The 18,555-nt window shown below is 41.8% G+C and overlaps 1 protein-coding gene across 5 annotated transcripts in view; it reads left to right on the top strand.

Moving 5' to 3' along the window:
• Positions 1–18,555, top strand: part of zbtb16a (zinc finger and BTB domain containing 16a) — a 136,424-nt gene that overhangs the window by 23,969 nt on the left and 93,900 nt on the right. The window lies entirely within an intron of this gene.

The raw sequence follows: 18,555 nt of genomic DNA, 5'->3' as shown, positions 1-18,555 counted from the left end.
GACCTGGAAGCTACGAACACTTTTATATCCAGTCTGTGGTGCCCACGTGGTGATCTACAGCTGTATAACACCATTCATACATTGTGTGTTAATTGTCTAATTCTATGCGAATCATGTCATTAGCAGCTGGAATAATTTGTTAATAGTGATTTCATCACGTGCTGTTCTCCTCCTCCTCCTCCTCCCATGTACCGTTATATTTACATTAGGTTGTAAATACTCTACAGGTTTGTCTGTTTGTAAGGAGCGTATTGTAACTACTAAAAGAAAAGAGAGAATGGTGTGAAATTGTTTGAGTCTGAACTCGTGTTGATGATAGAAAAAAAATCATTTCATGTCTATTAAGGAAGCTGGTTGTATGGAAAACCAAGCGGAGGGTAACATGCAGATCTGCACTTGTGGCATCATCAAAAAGAAAAACATCCTCCATTCGATATTATACCAATAAAATTGTTAGAAGCTGTTTTGAATGTTGTGAATAGGGCTCTCGAGTGTGAGACAAGCTTATGACCTTGTAGAAAGTCATTCTTGCTGAAGGGGGGAGAGTACACAATCACTATAAAACACAGTGAAGTCTTTCTTGTTGAATCATTTTCTTTTTCTTTTTTCAAAACTAAATGAACTCCTTCACCAGCTCTTTCATGCTATAATGGTAAACCTCGCTTTTCAAGCTCAAGTGCCGAAGGTTGGGTTCGTCATCATTTCTTACAGGGCAAGACATTTATGTATTTGTTGGACAGTCTGTCTTTCTGTCCGTTCAAAGCAACGTGTCTGAGCTACTATTAGCCAGATTTGACTCTAAACAAGGAGTTTCTCCATCAATAACTCTTTAATCTGCACCAAGGTATCTCAGAACCCAATAACTAGATATCATTGATGTCATTTCCTGTTTATATTTCCTGTATATTGTCCCCAAAAGTTGTTTTTTTTTTTTACTGGTTTTGGTGACCCAAAGCTTTTAGTCTAATGCCAACATTAGACTAGAGTTTCTACCTGTCCACTGGAAATTTCTGTATTTGTTATTAATAATATTTACTGAGCACATTCCCGGCCTTCAGACGACACCACGAATCCTTCTTGAGCTAATTTTTTAGCCCCATGCCAAGAGTTTACAGTCCCTTTACTTAAATAAAAACACATCATTAGATTTTGCTCACTCATAATGTGAGTTTTGTTTTCTGCTCTGTGGCTCCAGCTGTGGCGATAAGTAGTAACTGCAGCTGTGTTTCTGACAGATTTTATATACAGTGAACCCTCGTTTATCGCGGGGGTTACGTTCCAAATAGAGACCGTGATAGGCGAAATCCGTGAAGTAGTAACCTTTATTTTTTTTTACAATTATTATACAATGAAATACTCCATAATACATTGAAACCAAAGAACAAAACCTTTTTACAGGCCCAAGCATTTGTTTAACAAATAAAAGTACTGTATAAATGTTTTTTTTACAAATAACTACTGTACTGTAAAATAATAATTTTAATCATCAATACGAACTGAAGGCTTCAAATTGCTGAGATCGGCACCGCCCCACTGCGACCCGAGTCATTGGATTAGAACGGGAGGAAATGAAAAATGATTATGAAAACAAATACAAAGTACAGTCGGACAAATAATGACTCGTGTATTTCACTGCTCTTCTGACTGAGCCGCTGCATCCTGACTCCGCTCTGCAGCGGTTCTTTCTTCTAAAGCCGGCGGTGCAGGTGTGGTTTTTCGAGAGAAGAACATAGTTATCGGTAGTTGTTGTCGCTCTTTTTTCTTCTGGGCAAAAAGATTCTTATAAACCGACATGCCACCATCGATTATTTTTAATTTGGCAAGCTGTTTTACGTACGTGTACATATTAAACCGCAACGTTATTGACAAACAGGTAGAGAAGAAGCGGAGAGACTGTTTAGCCAATCAGAATGCAGAACACAATGCACGATGCAAATCCGTGAAGCAGCGAGACCGTGAAAGGTGAACCGCGTTATAGCGAGGGGTCACTGTACAGATAAAATGGGCAGAGACTCAGTGACGTCACCCATAGTTTGTGACGGTGTCGGTGGCTCCAACTGTTGTAGTCTTGGAAACGCGTGACTCCGCCCACCTCCCAGCTAATCCAAAAATCACCGAATGGGCGTAGCTGAGGTGGGCTGAATGAAGCCTCGTTGCTGAAACCGGCACCACCTGTATGATTCAGGCTGACAGTCTTGAAAGCTGAGATGGTTACCCACCTGTTACTCAAAGTATAGCCCCGCCCTTAATTATGCATAACGCCTCGCTTTGGCTGTTTGAGGAACTGCAGATCTGAGAAACTGGTTTTGGCATGTATGCTATGAAAGTAGAATTAGAGCAGGAACAGAAATGTTGTTGTTGTTGAGGGTGATTTATCATTATTGCCGATGTAAAACAGCTGTGGTTTTAATGTCTCCGAGAGCCAAAAGTGGGATTTGACAACTTGGCTTTGCTGCTGCTGTATCTCGGCTGCTCTCTGCTTCAGTTCGTGGTTGTTTTTTTCCAAGCCGGTAACATGTTGTAGATGTGACATTTGACTTGTGACTAGAATTGAGGGCATCCATGCCTGCAGTTTATTTACTCATCTGATGAATTCATCTGCAGCTACGCTCATTTACATCATCAGCAGAAATCCCACATTTATTGACCCTCGCAGTGATTTGTGTTAACTTTAGCTTTTATACAAAGCTTTTATGATTCAGTACCTGTTGCTGTGATACTCTCTTTTGTCTCTGTAACCACAACAAATATCACATCTTATATTAGCTGCTGCTTTACTTTCTAAGTAAAATACAGCCTGAGGTTAAAAATGTCTCTTGAAGAATAACAATAAATATTTGATCAAGGAATAAGTCAACAAGCCATAATAGCTCGCCAACCATTAATACCAACCCTTATACAGAACCAACATTTGATTTTTTAAGACTCAACTTTACTTTTTTTAAACTCGGTGTTAAAGAAATGTACTTTGACATGATATCATACACCAGCATGAAGCAGTTTATTAGATCGATAGATAAATACTTTAATCATCCCAACAGGTACATTTAAATGTCCAGCGGCTCGCACACAGAAATCAGAACTAAAAGGCAGAACAAATAAATAAACAACCAATAAAAAGTCCAAAAACAAAACGAATCACCAAAGAAAAATCATTCAATCAATACATAAATAGATGCATGAAAAGAAAGTGTTCTAAGTAGAGACGCAGTCCCTTAGTAATATATATATATATATATATATATATATATGATAATAATCCCTTATAAATCAAAGCATTCTAGAAATGTACTCCAGCCAGTCAGACTGGATGCAACTGGACCGTCACTGTCTGCTTTCACTGTTTGTACTTTGTGAGTCAGACTCCTCTTTGCCAAAAGTCCGGGGTTTTGTTGACTGGGGTCATCTCAGACGCCGATAACCAGATCATTTATAAGCTATAAGCAGCTTCTCCTCCATTTTATCTCCCCGTCGCTGAGGAGGAGAAGTGGTACGCGGCGGTTTACTTTCTCACCACTCCCTACTCCTAATTTCTTGATGAGTGTTTTTCCCAAAATATGGACTTAATGAGATCAGCTCTTTTAAATGTCTGCTGTCTCAATTAAATAAACAACAGCAAAAAAACCAGCCAGTGATTTCACCTAAAAACGAACACGAGAGCAGCTCAGGAGAGCGAACAGGGGCCTCGGTGACTCATGTCCACGGCTGAGAACATCCCTTTTCCAGCCTCCGCCTGCGGTTTTTGGAGATCATTTGGCCACGCCACCCTGTCACTGTCACCGTCTAATCTCATTGGTAAGCCCCAGGCATGCCACACTGTCCTGGCTGCCCACATCTGAACAAACAGCCTCCGAGAGAAAGACACCAACCTTTCAGTGAGGTGACAGAGGAATGATGAGCGAGGGAGGGAAGCATTAGCGAGGGGAAATACGCTGTGCAGTCTCCAGCACCTGTCTTGATATTCATCTCGGCGGTGTAAGAACAGCATCCTCTGTCCGCCTACAAGTGATACCAGCGAGTGGCTTCAGGCTGCAGCAGCACAGTACGGGAACACAGAGACTGTCTGGATTCATATTCCAGCAGCTTTCTTTAATGTGCTTTACTTCTCCAAAGTTGTGACGGATAATATGAGGAATTGCAACAGTGATTTGAATTCAAAATTAGTTTCCAAAATATAACTCCAGTGTGGTACTAGTGGTCCACATACTGTTGCATTGGGCATCGTACGATAATACCAAGCAATAACACACTTATCTGATTTATTTATATAATATATATATATATATATATATATATAAATGTGACTTGTTTTTTATAAACTAGCCAGTTGGGGAAACAAATGTTTGCTAATATTTCATGAGACGCTACCAGCAATTTAGCTCAAATTTAGAAACAGATACGCATGATTTCTTACTGCAAAATCTGTAAAACGGATCGAATAGTTGTTCAAATATAAAAAGTCAATGAGTTTATGCGGCTGTTGTACTTCCTTATTTTTAACAGCACCTGTTTGTAATGCATTCCTCCCGTCAGAAGGTGGCGGTAATGCACCTAACAGCTGTCTGCTGGCTGGCTGCTAGCTGCTAGCTTAAACAACATACAGAGAAGAAGAACACGTTGCGAACAGACTCCGGAGATTTGCAGGAACAAACTGCATGTCGCTGTGACATCGGAAGTCACGCTGCGAACAGCAGAAACAGTTTTGAGTGGAACATCTTCAAAATATAAGATGAGTTCCAGCAGATCATCAGTCTGACACAGCTGCGCACAGTAATTACAGCGATGCAGCGGGCAGACGACGCACCAGCCGGTCAATAATCAACGGCCAGATGAAGTCAGTTTGACTTTCTTGAAATGAACATCCTTAGTAAGAAACAAAATGATAAAAATAACATCAAAAACATCAGTGAAAAGCTGATGAAGCTCATTTTGCAATCATTTTATTATCATATTAGAAGCTTGTGTCTTCTGAGAAGCCTGCATTACAAAAATGTAATCATAAATAATGTTGCATTTGTTTCCTCAGTTTGAATGTTTTCCAAAGCAGAGATATGTTGGAGGAGTTCAGCACGTTGACATAGCTGCACCGTAACTGAATGAACCAATTAAGTTGGTAAGATGTGTTGTGTTATTCCACTTCCCCCACCGTCCCCTATTTTGTAACAAAGCTAATTAAAAATGGCGTGTTTTGTCTGACACGGCCAGTGCCAGTCACAGTGCTGACTTTGTTTGGAGGACCGGGATGTTGCCAACAGGAATGGCTCCAGCAGAGACTATTGAAAAGAAGGCTCATTTCCACGCTTCAAAATAACACCAGGGAACAATCAAGGTCGTGTTTATTAAAACACATCAGAGAGGTGGACTCCCCGCCAAAAGCTCCGCTCAGCCAAATGCAACACCCGCTCTGTGATCACACGGAGAAAAATGCATCCGGTGTCATTTTAATAAAATGATAAGGTGGCTGGATCCACATGGCCACGCTGGGCTGTTTGTTTTTACAGTCTTTCTGGGGACCGCTCTGAGTTAATCCTCTTTTGTAATCAATTCCTTTTTGAATCACTTTTTAAAGCTGACTGGCCTGAGAAAAAAAAACGAAAAGAAAAAAAAACCCAACAGACGAAACATTTGACAAAGAAATGTGTGTGCGCACGTGTGTCTGCAGGCCGCTACTTCCTTCAACAGCAACGCAGGCGTGCGGCGTTCGAACTTATTCAGCATCTGGTGAAAGAAACAGACCTCAGAATGAGGAAGTGATAGTGACATGGAGGAAGAGGAGCTGCTTCCAGCTCTGTTGGATTGGCTGTTCGGGATCACTCACGAGTCCTGTTTTATTCTTAGCGCAGGCACTTTGTACATCTGTAAGTTTACTGGAGTGCACAGGGAAGGTTTTTTTTATAAGAACTGAGGGAGTTTGACTCCTTAATTTGTTTTTATATTAAACATACATTTTTGTCTCAAAACACAAATTCATGACAGGAAAGAAAGAAATAAGTCTGTTTTAATGCTGTGATGAATCTAATTTAATACAACCTGGTGTTAGCAGAACTTGTGACAACATTTTTGGTGTGTAACCCGGTATCACGGCAGAGCGTGAAATAGACACGCTTTGTTTGGGCTGCCTATGTGTGACGGTTACACGTTTTGAAAGAAAACTTAAATCCATGTAAATGTCATGTGGTGCGGGATCATTTGAAAAAGGTCCCACAACAGGTTTTGACACCAAGTACAAAGGACATGTTTTTGGTTTTTTTGGGGGGCATTTTTCATTAGTTTTTTTGTTTTGTTTCATAACCTCAACCATCTTTTTTTAATTTATCTATCTAAACTGCAGACCTACCCTTTGCCTCTTGAAACAGCACTTTAGTGGGTTTATTCAGTCCCATTGTCTTTTGCCTCTTCACAGAGCCAGTCTGGGTTTACATGGTGTTGAGGTCAGGGCCCTGTGGGGGCCGGACCATCTGCTGCACCTTTCTCTCCGAGCTGCTGAAGTCCTGACTGGGGCTGCGTGTTTGGGGTCATTGTCATCCACTGCAGAATCAACTTTGGATTGAGTTGGATTGAGCGCACGAATGTAAACACCTAAAGTGCCTTAAACCTTTTTATTAAGTATTGTTTAGTGGCGTTCGTGTCTTTATTGATAGTGGCAGCGGAGGCAGGAAGTGTGTGGAGAAGGAGGCCGATTGGATGCGTAACAAAGAACCAGGTGGCCGGTAATTGAACTGTGGATGTTGCTGTTATATTTATTTGTATTATTGAACTTCAGTTCGCTAACAGTGTCTAAATATCCTGTTTATCAGAGACTCAAACTTATTTATGGAGCATATCATCGTTGTGCACAACACGACAGCTGCAGAGTTCAGCCAAGCTTTGACCAAAATACAGCTCGACAGTTCAAACCTGCATTTTGCATTGATGAAGCAGATATTTTTGTGAAGAATGAAATGCACCAAAATTAAATATTAAACTTGAGCAAACATATAATTTAATTAATTTATTTGCCTCTGGTAGTTATTAAAACATAAATGATTGGATTTACTAAAGCAAACAAGACGGATAAATGTTGAGTTTTTAAATAGTGGCTCAGCTTATCTGTGATGAAATAAGACTTGACAGTATAAATGAAGCAAATTTGTCCAGATAGCTTTCATTTAAAGTCCCATTCCACAAAAAAATGTTTTATTAAACTTCAGTGTGCAGAATTTAAAACTAGAAGGATGTTTTTAAACTGTTTGAAAAAAAATAAAATCTGATTTTTAAAGGGGTGGGCCTTTACGAGCAAGATGTGTGACATCACAAGTATTATGTGGAAACTTAAAACGTGTCATTAGAAGTTCATGGGCTCCACTTCGTGAGTGTATGTTGTGTTTAAATGTCCTTTAACTGCTCAACTGTCGTCTCTATTAACTTTTGATTGACTCTGCTGTGTTCGGGATGAGCTCCCCCACACAAACATTACTAAAAATATAACCCAACCGGTCGTCTAAAGTCAGATTGATTTGACAGAGTCCGGACCTGAATGGCCTCCAACCCCCCACCCCTCCACCCCCAAACCCCCACCCCCCTAACCCAACCAGCCCAAAACAGGCCTAAACAAGACCTTGTCACCACCTGTCCCTTCAGTGGAGGCGGACAGCTTTGCCTCGGCTTGTCATGTTAGAGCTGGAAATAAGCGATCGCCCTGAGCTGACAGGCCAACTTTTTACGAAACACACACACACGCACGCACACACACACACACACACACACACACACACACACACACACACACACACACACACACACACACACACACACACACACACACACACACACACACACACACACACACACACGACGCCAACTTCCCTCAGACCTCCATTGACAAGTGCAGAATGGATGCCTCTGCCGATGCCATTGTCTCGCGGTTAAGCTTTGCGTCGTTTCCCTCTCGAACAAAGGTCATTCATCATGACAGCATAAAGCTCCGGCCATTAGCGGTTGATGAATGACACGGCCTACTGGTCAAGCCTTGACCTCCCTCGTCCCCTCACCCCACCTCCCTCGGCAGGGTAATCTACTCCTTTTTTTTTTTCTCAGGACTTTAGTCCAACTTTGAAAACTTGTCAGATTCCTGTTGGTCGGGCTTTACTGTATCTATTTGCCCAGTGGCTGGTATTAGTCACACACACAAACACACACACACACACACACACACACACACACACACACACACACACACACACACACACACACACACACACACACACACACACACACACACACACACACACACACACACACACACACACACACACACACAGGATGCTTTCAGTCCTTATCTCTGCTGCTTTTAGGACAGCTGTTGAGTGCAAGAAGCTGACCTCTGACCCCTCGCACCACTCGGCTCCCTCCCTCCCTCCACCACCGGTACAACCAGCAGGACAACCCCCAACCCTCTATAAATTCCTTCCCCTTTGCAGCTCTGCTGCACTTTGTTGTCCGTCTGGTGTTTGTCCAAATAAGACTTTTTGAAACATCCCGACTTTGGTACATTCCTTCTTACTAAACGCCCAAAAATTTAATCTGTGCGTAGTCAGCACCGTTTATTTTGTTTAAATTTGAAGTATTGAACAGTTTTTCTGCAACCTTTTTCTTGATGTACAATTTCTTTTTTCTTTTTTTAGCCATCAGCTGTCCTCTTCTTACATAAATTCCTCTTTCCCCCTCCGTGTGTGTCTGAAACATATGTTCCGAGGCTGCAGGTCTTTTCAGGTCATGCGGGTCTTTACTTTTCTCTCCCTCAACCGGCCACGTTAAAACCATTTGCTGTGTGCAGAGAGGTGGGAGGAGGTTTTGGTTTTCACCTAGAGGGCACTACTGCCTTCAACATAAAGAACTTCCACACAACTCACACACACACACACACACACACACACACACACACACACACACACACACACACACACACACACACACACACACACACACACACACACAGCTATACAGGAACAGTGTCAGAAAGGGTTAAAATCAACTCTGTCAGAGTTTAGAAGAACAAGTAACTCTTGTTCACACTAGAAGGCAAATTAAAATATATTTTGTTGCATTAAAACGACAACGTAAAGCACCAAAAGTTCTTGTAGTCGAGAAAACAGAAAGTCGATCTCAAATAAAGATGGAAAAACATTTTTTTTGGAGGGAACGAGTATGTTACAGCAGGAAAATACGCTTTTAAGTAAAGTATTTATTAAAACGAAGGAATTACTCATTCTGAAAATATTAGCTTAAATAACTGCATTGATATTATGATGTTTTTAATGTGAAATGTGAATATAAAAAGTAACAGCTCAGCTGTGAGCTATTTAAACTCAAGCAGAAAGTTTCCCTCTGAAAGTGGAACTATTCACATAAATCACCAGAGTCTAGAATGATTTAACTCATGCCATGTAATTCATTTACTCCTCGAGCCCAAAAGAAAACAGTGCTCATGTATATAAAGATGTTTTAAGATCGTCCATGCAAGTAAAACATTAAATTTAACTCGAGTAAAAGGTAATTCACAGTGTTAATTAACTGTAGTATTTCCTCTACACGTGCACACAGTGATGTAAAAAGTCTTAACAACATTTAAATGTAGTGATATGAAAGCATAAAGTTGCAAAAAAGGAAATAGTGGATGATGGTTCACTGAGTTTTGTTCCACTATGTCACTGAAAGGAACTGGAACACATGCTGACGGCTGGAGCTGCTGAGTGTGTTGTCAATTATTGCTTCAAGATGCATTGCAGGACTGAAACCTCCAGCCGAGCTCGTTTCTATCAGGACTGTGACTGTTTAAAGGCTGCAGTTAAAACAAGACTTTGGCCCGTAGTGTTCACAAGTGATGCATTTAATGCCCGAAGCTTTTATCAGTGCAGAAGTGTGTCGGTCAGTTCACAAGTTATAAAATATCACCGTTAATCCTGCGTGTCGCATGCTTCAAGTTGTGTTGGTTCTTCTACTTTTTCTTCCGGTGATGTTTGTTGTATTCGTTTCTGCTGCTGTGATTCGTCTGTGTTCGGTTTAGAGGAGTTCTTTTGAAGAAGAAACTTATCCTCGTGTTTAACCTCGTCACAACCCGTCATTACAAACTTCTGCCGTGCAGCCAAACGTCGTTCAAACCCACAAGATCCCCAAAAAATACGAGTTTTTGTGAAATCTATGTCAAATATAAATCAAAAAGAGGAAAACGGTGACATTAAAATGCTGGTGTTTGAGGATTTCTCTCACTGCAATCAACATATCGAGTGAATGAAGAGCTGCAACTGACAGACAGTGAAGGATAATACAGTTTTAACAAGCTTAAAGCTACTTAAGGGAAAAGTAAAAGAGGAAAACTGCACGTGAGGGGGTTAAAAAAAAAGAGAGAATAAAACCATTACATCAATTGTTAGTTCAAGTTTCCTCATCAGCATCATTTTAATAATCAAAATGTATTGTTTTTAGAGCAAAGTTCTGCAGAAATCTGCTGTATTATTTTCAGTGAAGATCATCCTTATGTGCACATTCAGATTTGTCTGCGCTCGCTCACACTAATTGTCCTCCCGTCTCCATCGCAGGGAGAGAATTTGCTGAGTGCCAACTGAAATTGAAATCAACTTAAGTGTTAAGCGATGAGCATGCTGCGGGAGAGAAAGAGAGAGAGGCACAGCAAACTACACTTGACCGCTCTTGACAATAGCGCCTGCTCCCACCAAATTCACATTGATTCATTAATTAGAATCCCTTATTAGCAAATTGACTGTCTCAGCTGATTATCAAATTCAGTTTCTTTATTAGACGCAGCTGCATCTCTGCTCTCCGTCTGAGCGGCTGCAGAACGCCACTCGTCCTCCCGTCTGAAGAGATTCTTCCTGCAGACTGTGGATGGAAAGTTACGGTCTGGGGAGAGTGTGTTTGTGTGTTTGTGTGTTTGTGTGTTTGTGTGTTTGTGTGTTGGTAGTCTGAGACCAACACACGCTAGTGGAAGGATGATGTCAGTGTATTTTAGTCATTTAACTACAAATCATGCTCATTGAGTCAGTGCTGCTGCGTTCAGACCACAGACTGTATGTAAAAGTGGATGTAGCTTCCAAGTCTGATGCAGAAGTGTCTTCAGCTGCAATACCAGCGAGTGCCACTAGAGGTCGGCTCCAAAAAGCCTCCGGCTCCATAGACTCCCATTCAACTTCTCTCATCAAATCCAAAGTGAATAAAATGTGTCCATCAGTTATCTCGGTGTTGTTAGCTAAAGTCACTCCTTCTTCTTAGTTTTCTGGAGGTCCATCTGAAAATAATCCCTCATTCATTAGAAAAGAAGATTCAAGAAGACCTGTTTTTGGGGCGTGTCTGTTTGATTGACAGGCCCGTGGTGCAGTCAGGTTACAGCTATCGGTGGGCGGGACGTAGTATCGCCGAGTGTCCAATCAGATCAGTCAGATCCAGTTTGGATTTATTACAGTTTGGATTTTACATCACTAAAGAATAAGGTAGATAATTACAGGTGAAACCACTCTGCCTGACACTTTTCCAAACCGTCTTCTGTAAAAATTCATCTAGAAACACTGAATCTCTGTTGTGTTATCGCATGAAATCGGTCAGATTACCTGCGAGATATGTCTCTTAATCTGTCCAAATTAAGACAGAACTATCGGCATGACGAGATAACTCGCTGTCATAACTCGCTGTTTTTGTACTTTAGGTGAATTGAGCCTTTACGTTGGCTTCTTCGGGGGGATTTTCTGTTAAGAAATAGTCTCAAATCAGCATTTTGACGGGAGGGCGTGGTGAGCAGGCACTTCGTTTGTCTCTTGTGCATTCATGGCTGGTATGTACGGTGTTTTTCAGTCATATGATGATTGGAAACGGCGATAAAATAAGCGAATGAGGAAACAATCGTGTCATTGACCCTCATGCTGATGATATGTTGACCTTAGGCAGCATTCTTTACATCCACCCAGTCACACGGGGGCATCGCAGTGGGCCTCATAACACAACCCTGTTCAGGAGGAAGGAACCACACACACACACACACACACACACACACACACACACACACACACACAGTGGAAGTGATGGTAGGCTCGTAGCAGTGGAGCCGATGGATATCTCTGTGCCTCCAGCGCCGGGGTTGAATGAGAAAGCCGACAGTGTGAGAGCGCCGGCCGGCCGGCTGGCCGACCCGTCGGACAGAATGGACCGGCCTGAGTAGGGCCATTGTGGCCCCGTGTCTTTGTCCAGATGGTTCACATACCTTTAGTCGTGCTCTGGGTGAGGAATGCACTCCCTCGGGACGCTTCCTCGACCCTGGAAACAAGGGCCAACATAAACACCCATCCCCACCCCCACCGCGGACCCGCACCTAAAAAAGGCCACCAGTCCCAGTTGGAGCTGATAATGAGGTCGCAGCGGGAAGAAGGCTGGATGTTAAAGAGTCAAACCGCCTTAAACTGCAGGTACTATCACACACATATATATATATATATATATATATATATATATATATATATATATATACGACTGATTTAAAAAAAGGAATATATATATATATTCCTTTTTTTAAATCAGTCGTATTTCCATCTCCCCCTCGAGGTTTGTGCGTGACACATTTCGAGCAGAAATTAGGGTGTCAGAGAAGGTTTGTCACATGATCGTGTTAGGATGCAGCATTGTGTCTGTGTGTGTGTGTGTGTGTGTGTGTGTGTGTGTGTGTGTGTGTGTGTGTGTGTGTGTGTGTGTGTGTGTGTGTGTGTGTGTGTGTGTGTGTGTGTGTGTGTGTGTGTGTGTGTGTGTGTGTGTGTGTGTGTGTGTGTGTGTGTGTGTGTGTGTGTGTGTGGGATTACAGCCTGACTAATTACCTTGTAAAATGCTGTTCCTTCCATTTAAAACACAGCAATGCCACAATTCCAATAAACAAGCATTATTCCAAACAGAGAAGGAACCGACTGTTCCAGCTGTCTCGTAAACAGCGGTCGTCATGGACTGATGATTTTTGTTCCATTTTTATCAGAGTGCATTTAAAACACGCGCTTATTTATATTTTTTGCTATCTTTTTGCAAGAGAGGGGATGTAAACAAATTCCTCATAAGTCAGCTGTTCTCAAAGATAAGTGTTTGTTCTGACATATTTCCACAAGGAGGAATTAGAAAGTCTTGGAACACCTCTTCAACAAGCACTAACGCATTTCAGGTTAATAACAGGAGTACAAAAATATTTGTGTTTTCAGCTGTTTGAGATTTGTTTATTAAGATCATGTTCCTCCAAGATTTATTTTAGATTTTTATGAAAACATTTTTTTTCAAAACTGTAGTTTTAAGTGTTTTTTTGTGGTAAAATTGCAGGAATTAGAAAAAAATTGCAAGTCCAGAAAGAAAAATATTATTTTTTTAAAGCATTACCTGATAAAGGAATAAATATGTAATCACCTCCTGTGATAATAATCATGCTGCACATCACAGATATATTTCAGTTCTAATCCTTTTTATTTATTTGTTGAACGTAGAAAACAACGAGGCTAAAGGTTTGTGACTAATATACAATACAGCGATTTCATCAGCCTTTGAAAATAAGAGCTTTAGCTGCTGTTTAATTCATGTTCATTCAACACACAGACCTGCTGGATGAAACAAACCGAGACGTCTCTGACAACTGGACGTGTGGAGAAAACTCATTTAACATCCAGTAATATGGAATCACTTCCTTTCATAAAAAGCATTTAATTCAAAACTTTTATTGTGACGGACACATTTCCCTCAAACTCTGCCACTTCCGGTTTTAGTTGGTGATGAAAACAAGAGCAGAACCTTTCTGATCGTAAACGAGAAGTTATTTTTGTTAATTAAGTGAGTTTTTTTTTTTTTTTTTTTTGAAGACTTACTTGATGTCGTTCATACTTCCAGCACAGATTCTGTTAGCTTGAATTTGATGGCAAGACTTCCTGGCGGGACTGAACAAAATGTATTGAGATGAGAATGAAAGGAACGATTTTGTCCCACCACGATAGACAGGATGATTGACAGGTGATGCTCGTGCCCCTGCTGCTGTTAAAGCATTCTTTTATTTTTTCATTGATTTTAAGGGTTGCTCAGAAAGTCGGATGACGACTGAAGCTGTGTGTCTTTCCAGCATCGATATCAGCAGCTCTTTGCTCGCAAGGCTGTAAATCCGACTTTCTTTCATCCTTTTTTGGCAGTTGTTGAATAACTCAACTGTTTTGATGCAAATTTCTTTGATGAATTCTTAGAAAAGGCAATTTTATAACAGAGATCCTTAAAACTGAAAATTGGACAGTATTTTGATATTGAATCGGTCAGTTTTTTTTTTTGTTGGTATTCCTTCTTTTTGATGCATCAAATAACTGCAGTGCATCAAAGCCAAACAAAGATGTGAGTATCTCTGCACCGAAACAATTGACAAGATTCAGGTCTGAATCAATCTGTGTGAAGGAAGAACGCTGTGAAAATGGGCTTCAGGTTGAAAATGGCTCGGAGCCATTTTCCATCCTCCACTTCCTCCCGCTTCTCTTCCTCCTCCGCCGGTACGGAGGCCTTGCGCTCCCTCGCACATCTGTCGGCATGTATCCGCCGCTCAATCGCTCTCGCTGGGCCGCGGCGGGTTCCCTAACAGCTCAGTATGGCTCTTCCATTAATCAAAGACACTTCCAGTGTCCCATTACAGAAACACTGCTACTCGGCCTGTCTGAAGCTGACAGCTCGCCAATTCATCTTCTCCGAGGGAAAAAAAAAAAAAAGCCATTGTGGCACGCCAGTCGCCTTTACCTGTTCAAACGGAGGGCTGTTAAGAGCGCAGGAAGACCCCTCTGAAATTGTTTTCTCTAGGTCAGGCAAACAACAAAAAAGGTAAATTGCTTGTCTCAGGTAACACACAGGGGGGAGTTTGGTGGTGGCAGTCGGGGGGGGGGGGGATGGGCGGAGGAGCGGGTCAGAGACAGAATAAGAGGATGGAGATGTGTTTGTTAAGAAGCTGATTTCAATAAGGCTACAGGGAGACCAAACGCAGCGATGCGTTTTACCGAAGCGGTCTAAACGGCGGCCTGACACCGCCCGGGGGCCGGCCGCCGCTAAGTACGTCTGCTTGTATAGGGCCGCTGTCGCCCCTGACGACGGCGGGTCAGCGCGGTTAGCTCACTGTGGTGCTGAGGCGGTGTTTCGTTCATCTCTGCAGCCACGTTGTGGACTATTGCTGAGAGCCAGAGAAGAGAGCGTTCATGCAATACCGGTGATTAATTGTTGTTTTTACTGGGCTGTGTGAGGAGAAGATTTGACGTAAAATGATATCAGAGATTATAACTGTGACTGTTCATGTGATGGAGTGAAGTTTCTGATATTCATGCTGCTTTTAGCTCCAATTTCGTCTCCACCAAGATGAGGTAAATAACTTTAGGTGCTCCCACAGACTGGATATAAAAGTGTTCGTAGCTTCCAGGTCTGTAAAATGGTTCTGATCCAGAAGTGTCTTCAGCTGCAATACCAGCGAGTGCCACTAGAGGTCGGCTCCAAAAAGCCTCCGGCTCCATAGACTCCCATTCAACTTCTCTCATCAAATCCAAAGTGAATAAAATGTGTCCATCAGTTATCTCGGTGTTGTTAGCTAAAGTCACTCCTTCTTCTTAGTTTTCTGGAGGTCCATCTGAAAATAATCCCTCATTCATTAGAAAAGAAGATTCAAGAAGACCTGTTTTTGGGGGGGTGTCTGTTTGATTGACAGGTCTGTGGTGCAGTCAGGTTACAGCTGTTGGTGGGTGGGACGTAGTATCGTCAGGTTTCCAATCAGATCAACAGAAAGCGCATTTTCATTTATTCAAAGTTTATGAGTGAAAACAGTTTGTCATCTTCTTTTTTTAGGTTTGTGACTCTGCAGCTGTTAAATCTTTCCCAGTTAAGCGTTTCCTGTCAAATGTGGTGCCTTTGAACACCAGCGAAATGTGGCAAATCGATTTCTTTCAAGATTAAACATTTGAACATGTGAAAATACTCCAATCACTTTTGAATTTAACCGTCGTCACTGTAATTTTCTGGAAGTTAAAAAAGCCACATAACAACAGAGAGTTTTGCAGAAAATTTGTATTTATTCTGAACCGACAGGAAGTTTCAGTCCTGAAAATCGTTCCCTCTTAAATCTGTTATTATTTGAAAGCAGTGTGACTGTAAATAGTTTACTGTGTGCAGTTTGGAGTTAAAATGGCAACGTGGAAACCCAGCTGCAGCCCTGTGGCAGCTGGTAAATCCAACATTTTTAACTTCTTGGAGGAAGCAGAGAAGAAGTGGAGCGGCTTATTACCAAACCGACGTACAATCTGAGAAACAAAAAAAAAAAAAAGGCCAATCGCTGTGACGATGTTTCTCTCATTAAGATCAGATCTTTGTTTTATAATGAACACATGGACGGTGAGAGGGAGTGAGGGCCGAATGAGGAAGGACAGCTCGTTCCCTCCCTCCCCCCCCCCGCCCCCTTCTCCACACACCCCCGGTCGATTTGATTGGCATAATGAGGTGAAGGCTAGTTGGCACAAAGCTGCTCCAGGGGGCAAATGGAGACATTATTATTTTGTGTGTGTGTGTGTGTGTGTGTGTGTGTGTGTGTGTGTGTGTGTGTGTGTGTGTGTGTGTGTGTGTGTGTGTGTGTGTGTGAGGGTGTCTTGGCGATCACACCCCGGCCCCACTGGGCTATTAATTACCCTCTCTGTAACATGGCATCTGCTGAGACGGGGCGATCGAGCGAGCGCTGCCAACGCGGGCACGGCTGCTCTCCGTCTCTCCGAGGACCCCAGCTGCAGTCCTGCACCGCGCTTATTGGATTCTATCTACATGTATGATTGATTCAGCACCTGAACTGTGCTTTTCATGACAAGCACACACACACACACACACACACACACACACACACACACACACACACACACACACACACACACAGACAGAGTCGTACAGCAGAGAAAAGCACCCCAGCTGGCAAATATTTAACCAACCATGAGCCTGGCTAAGATGCCCGCTCTGTTCAAGGAGGCTGAGACAGTTTTCCTGAGCAGCTGTTTGATTTGCTGCTCTGGAAGAGAAACGGAGAGAAGTTTTCTTCTGAAAACAAGAAAATGTGGCAAGAGTGTTCGTGGACAAAAGTTTTGATTTATAGGTAACAAAAACCTCCTCTGAAGTGTCCCCTGTTACAGAAAGTTCACCTTCCTGCAACTTCAGCTTCGCTGGGAGGGAATTTCATGGAAATGTTGTTTGCATGTTTCATTTTTAGTCGTCCATTTATCGTGTTAAAAAAACAACAACAAATAAAAAAATCAGGTGCACGGTGAGGACGAGAGTACCGGCACTCGCAGAGCAATGTGAGACAAAGGGGGGCAATATGTCCAATCAGCAACGAGGACACATGATAACTAAATCCACCTGAGAAGGACACGCCCCTTTAGACGAAGGGAGATTTAAAATATAATCTCATAACATCTTATTTATCAAAATATAATATTTGTTTTATTATTTCACGTGTTTCCTGTAGTTCCTGAGTGGTTTTATCTCCCTTTCTGTTCATTAACAAGAGTCAAACACTTCAGTAAAGGTGTGTTAGGAAGGCAAACATGCAGGAAAATGTAGATTTTAAGAGCTGTGGCTACAAAACGACCGAAAACCCAAATGTAAAGTTTGTAAAACTACTATAGATCGATTAAATATGGCAGAGAAGTATGCTTCAGGTTTAGTTGTGTGTAATCGTCATAGTCAGATTGTATATAATATATATAGATATATACTGTACTGTATATACTGTGCATTTTATATTTATATTTAATATTTTTTACTGCTATTTTTTTGCTTTTCTATTATTCTATTATTATGTTATTGCTTCTGTATGCTGCTGTAGCGAAAAAAATGTCCCCTCAGGGATTAATAAAGTAACTACCTAACCTAACCTAACCTAACCTAACCTAGTCGTGCAGCAGGTTTAAGGAGTGACAAGTTTTGTAGTGAAAACAGAGTTTGCAGAGAAATGCCTGTTTTTCTGTTCATGGAGTTTTTAGCTTCAGTGAAAATCAGGGAATTTAAGATTTGACTGGATCGCAGGACACCAACTTCTGGCTGTTAAAGACTTTATCCGCTCAGATGAATCCTTCATTTGTGCTTCAAGAACAAAATGATGCTGACTTTTAATTTGCTGTTATTTCAGGCTCACTACTTGCATGTGACGTCCCGTCCTCTCCGAGAACACACAGATTTGTGTTCTCAGTTTCACTTCTACGAAGAACGAGAGATTTTATTGAACATGAGTGCAGTTGAGGTCATCGTGAAAATCATCAGATTAATTTATAACCGTGCTGGATTGCGTAGTCCAACATACTCACTCGTCTCACCGTGGAGGACATCTAAAGGTCCTGTTTGTTGTTTCCACACAAGCGTGTGGTGAGTCACAGCATTAGCAGTCATATCGATTTCTTCCTTTACGCTCTCCCTAACCTGTTGTAAAGAAAAAGGTACACCCAGCGAACCTCAGTGCCGGTCCAGAACCGCCGCGGCACAGCAGCAACAACAAACCGCCAGAAC

Source organism: Brachyistius frenatus, unplaced genomic scaffold (assembly GCF_029030835.1).
Source record: "Brachyistius frenatus isolate BFR_SWC_R1_liver_20210118 unplaced genomic scaffold, ASM2903083v1 Contig_84, whole genome shotgun sequence".
NCBI lineage: Eukaryota > Metazoa > Chordata > Actinopteri > Embiotocidae > Brachyistius > Brachyistius frenatus.
Note: the sequence above shows the minus strand (reverse complement) of the source record. Positions and strands in the feature narration are given on the sequence as shown.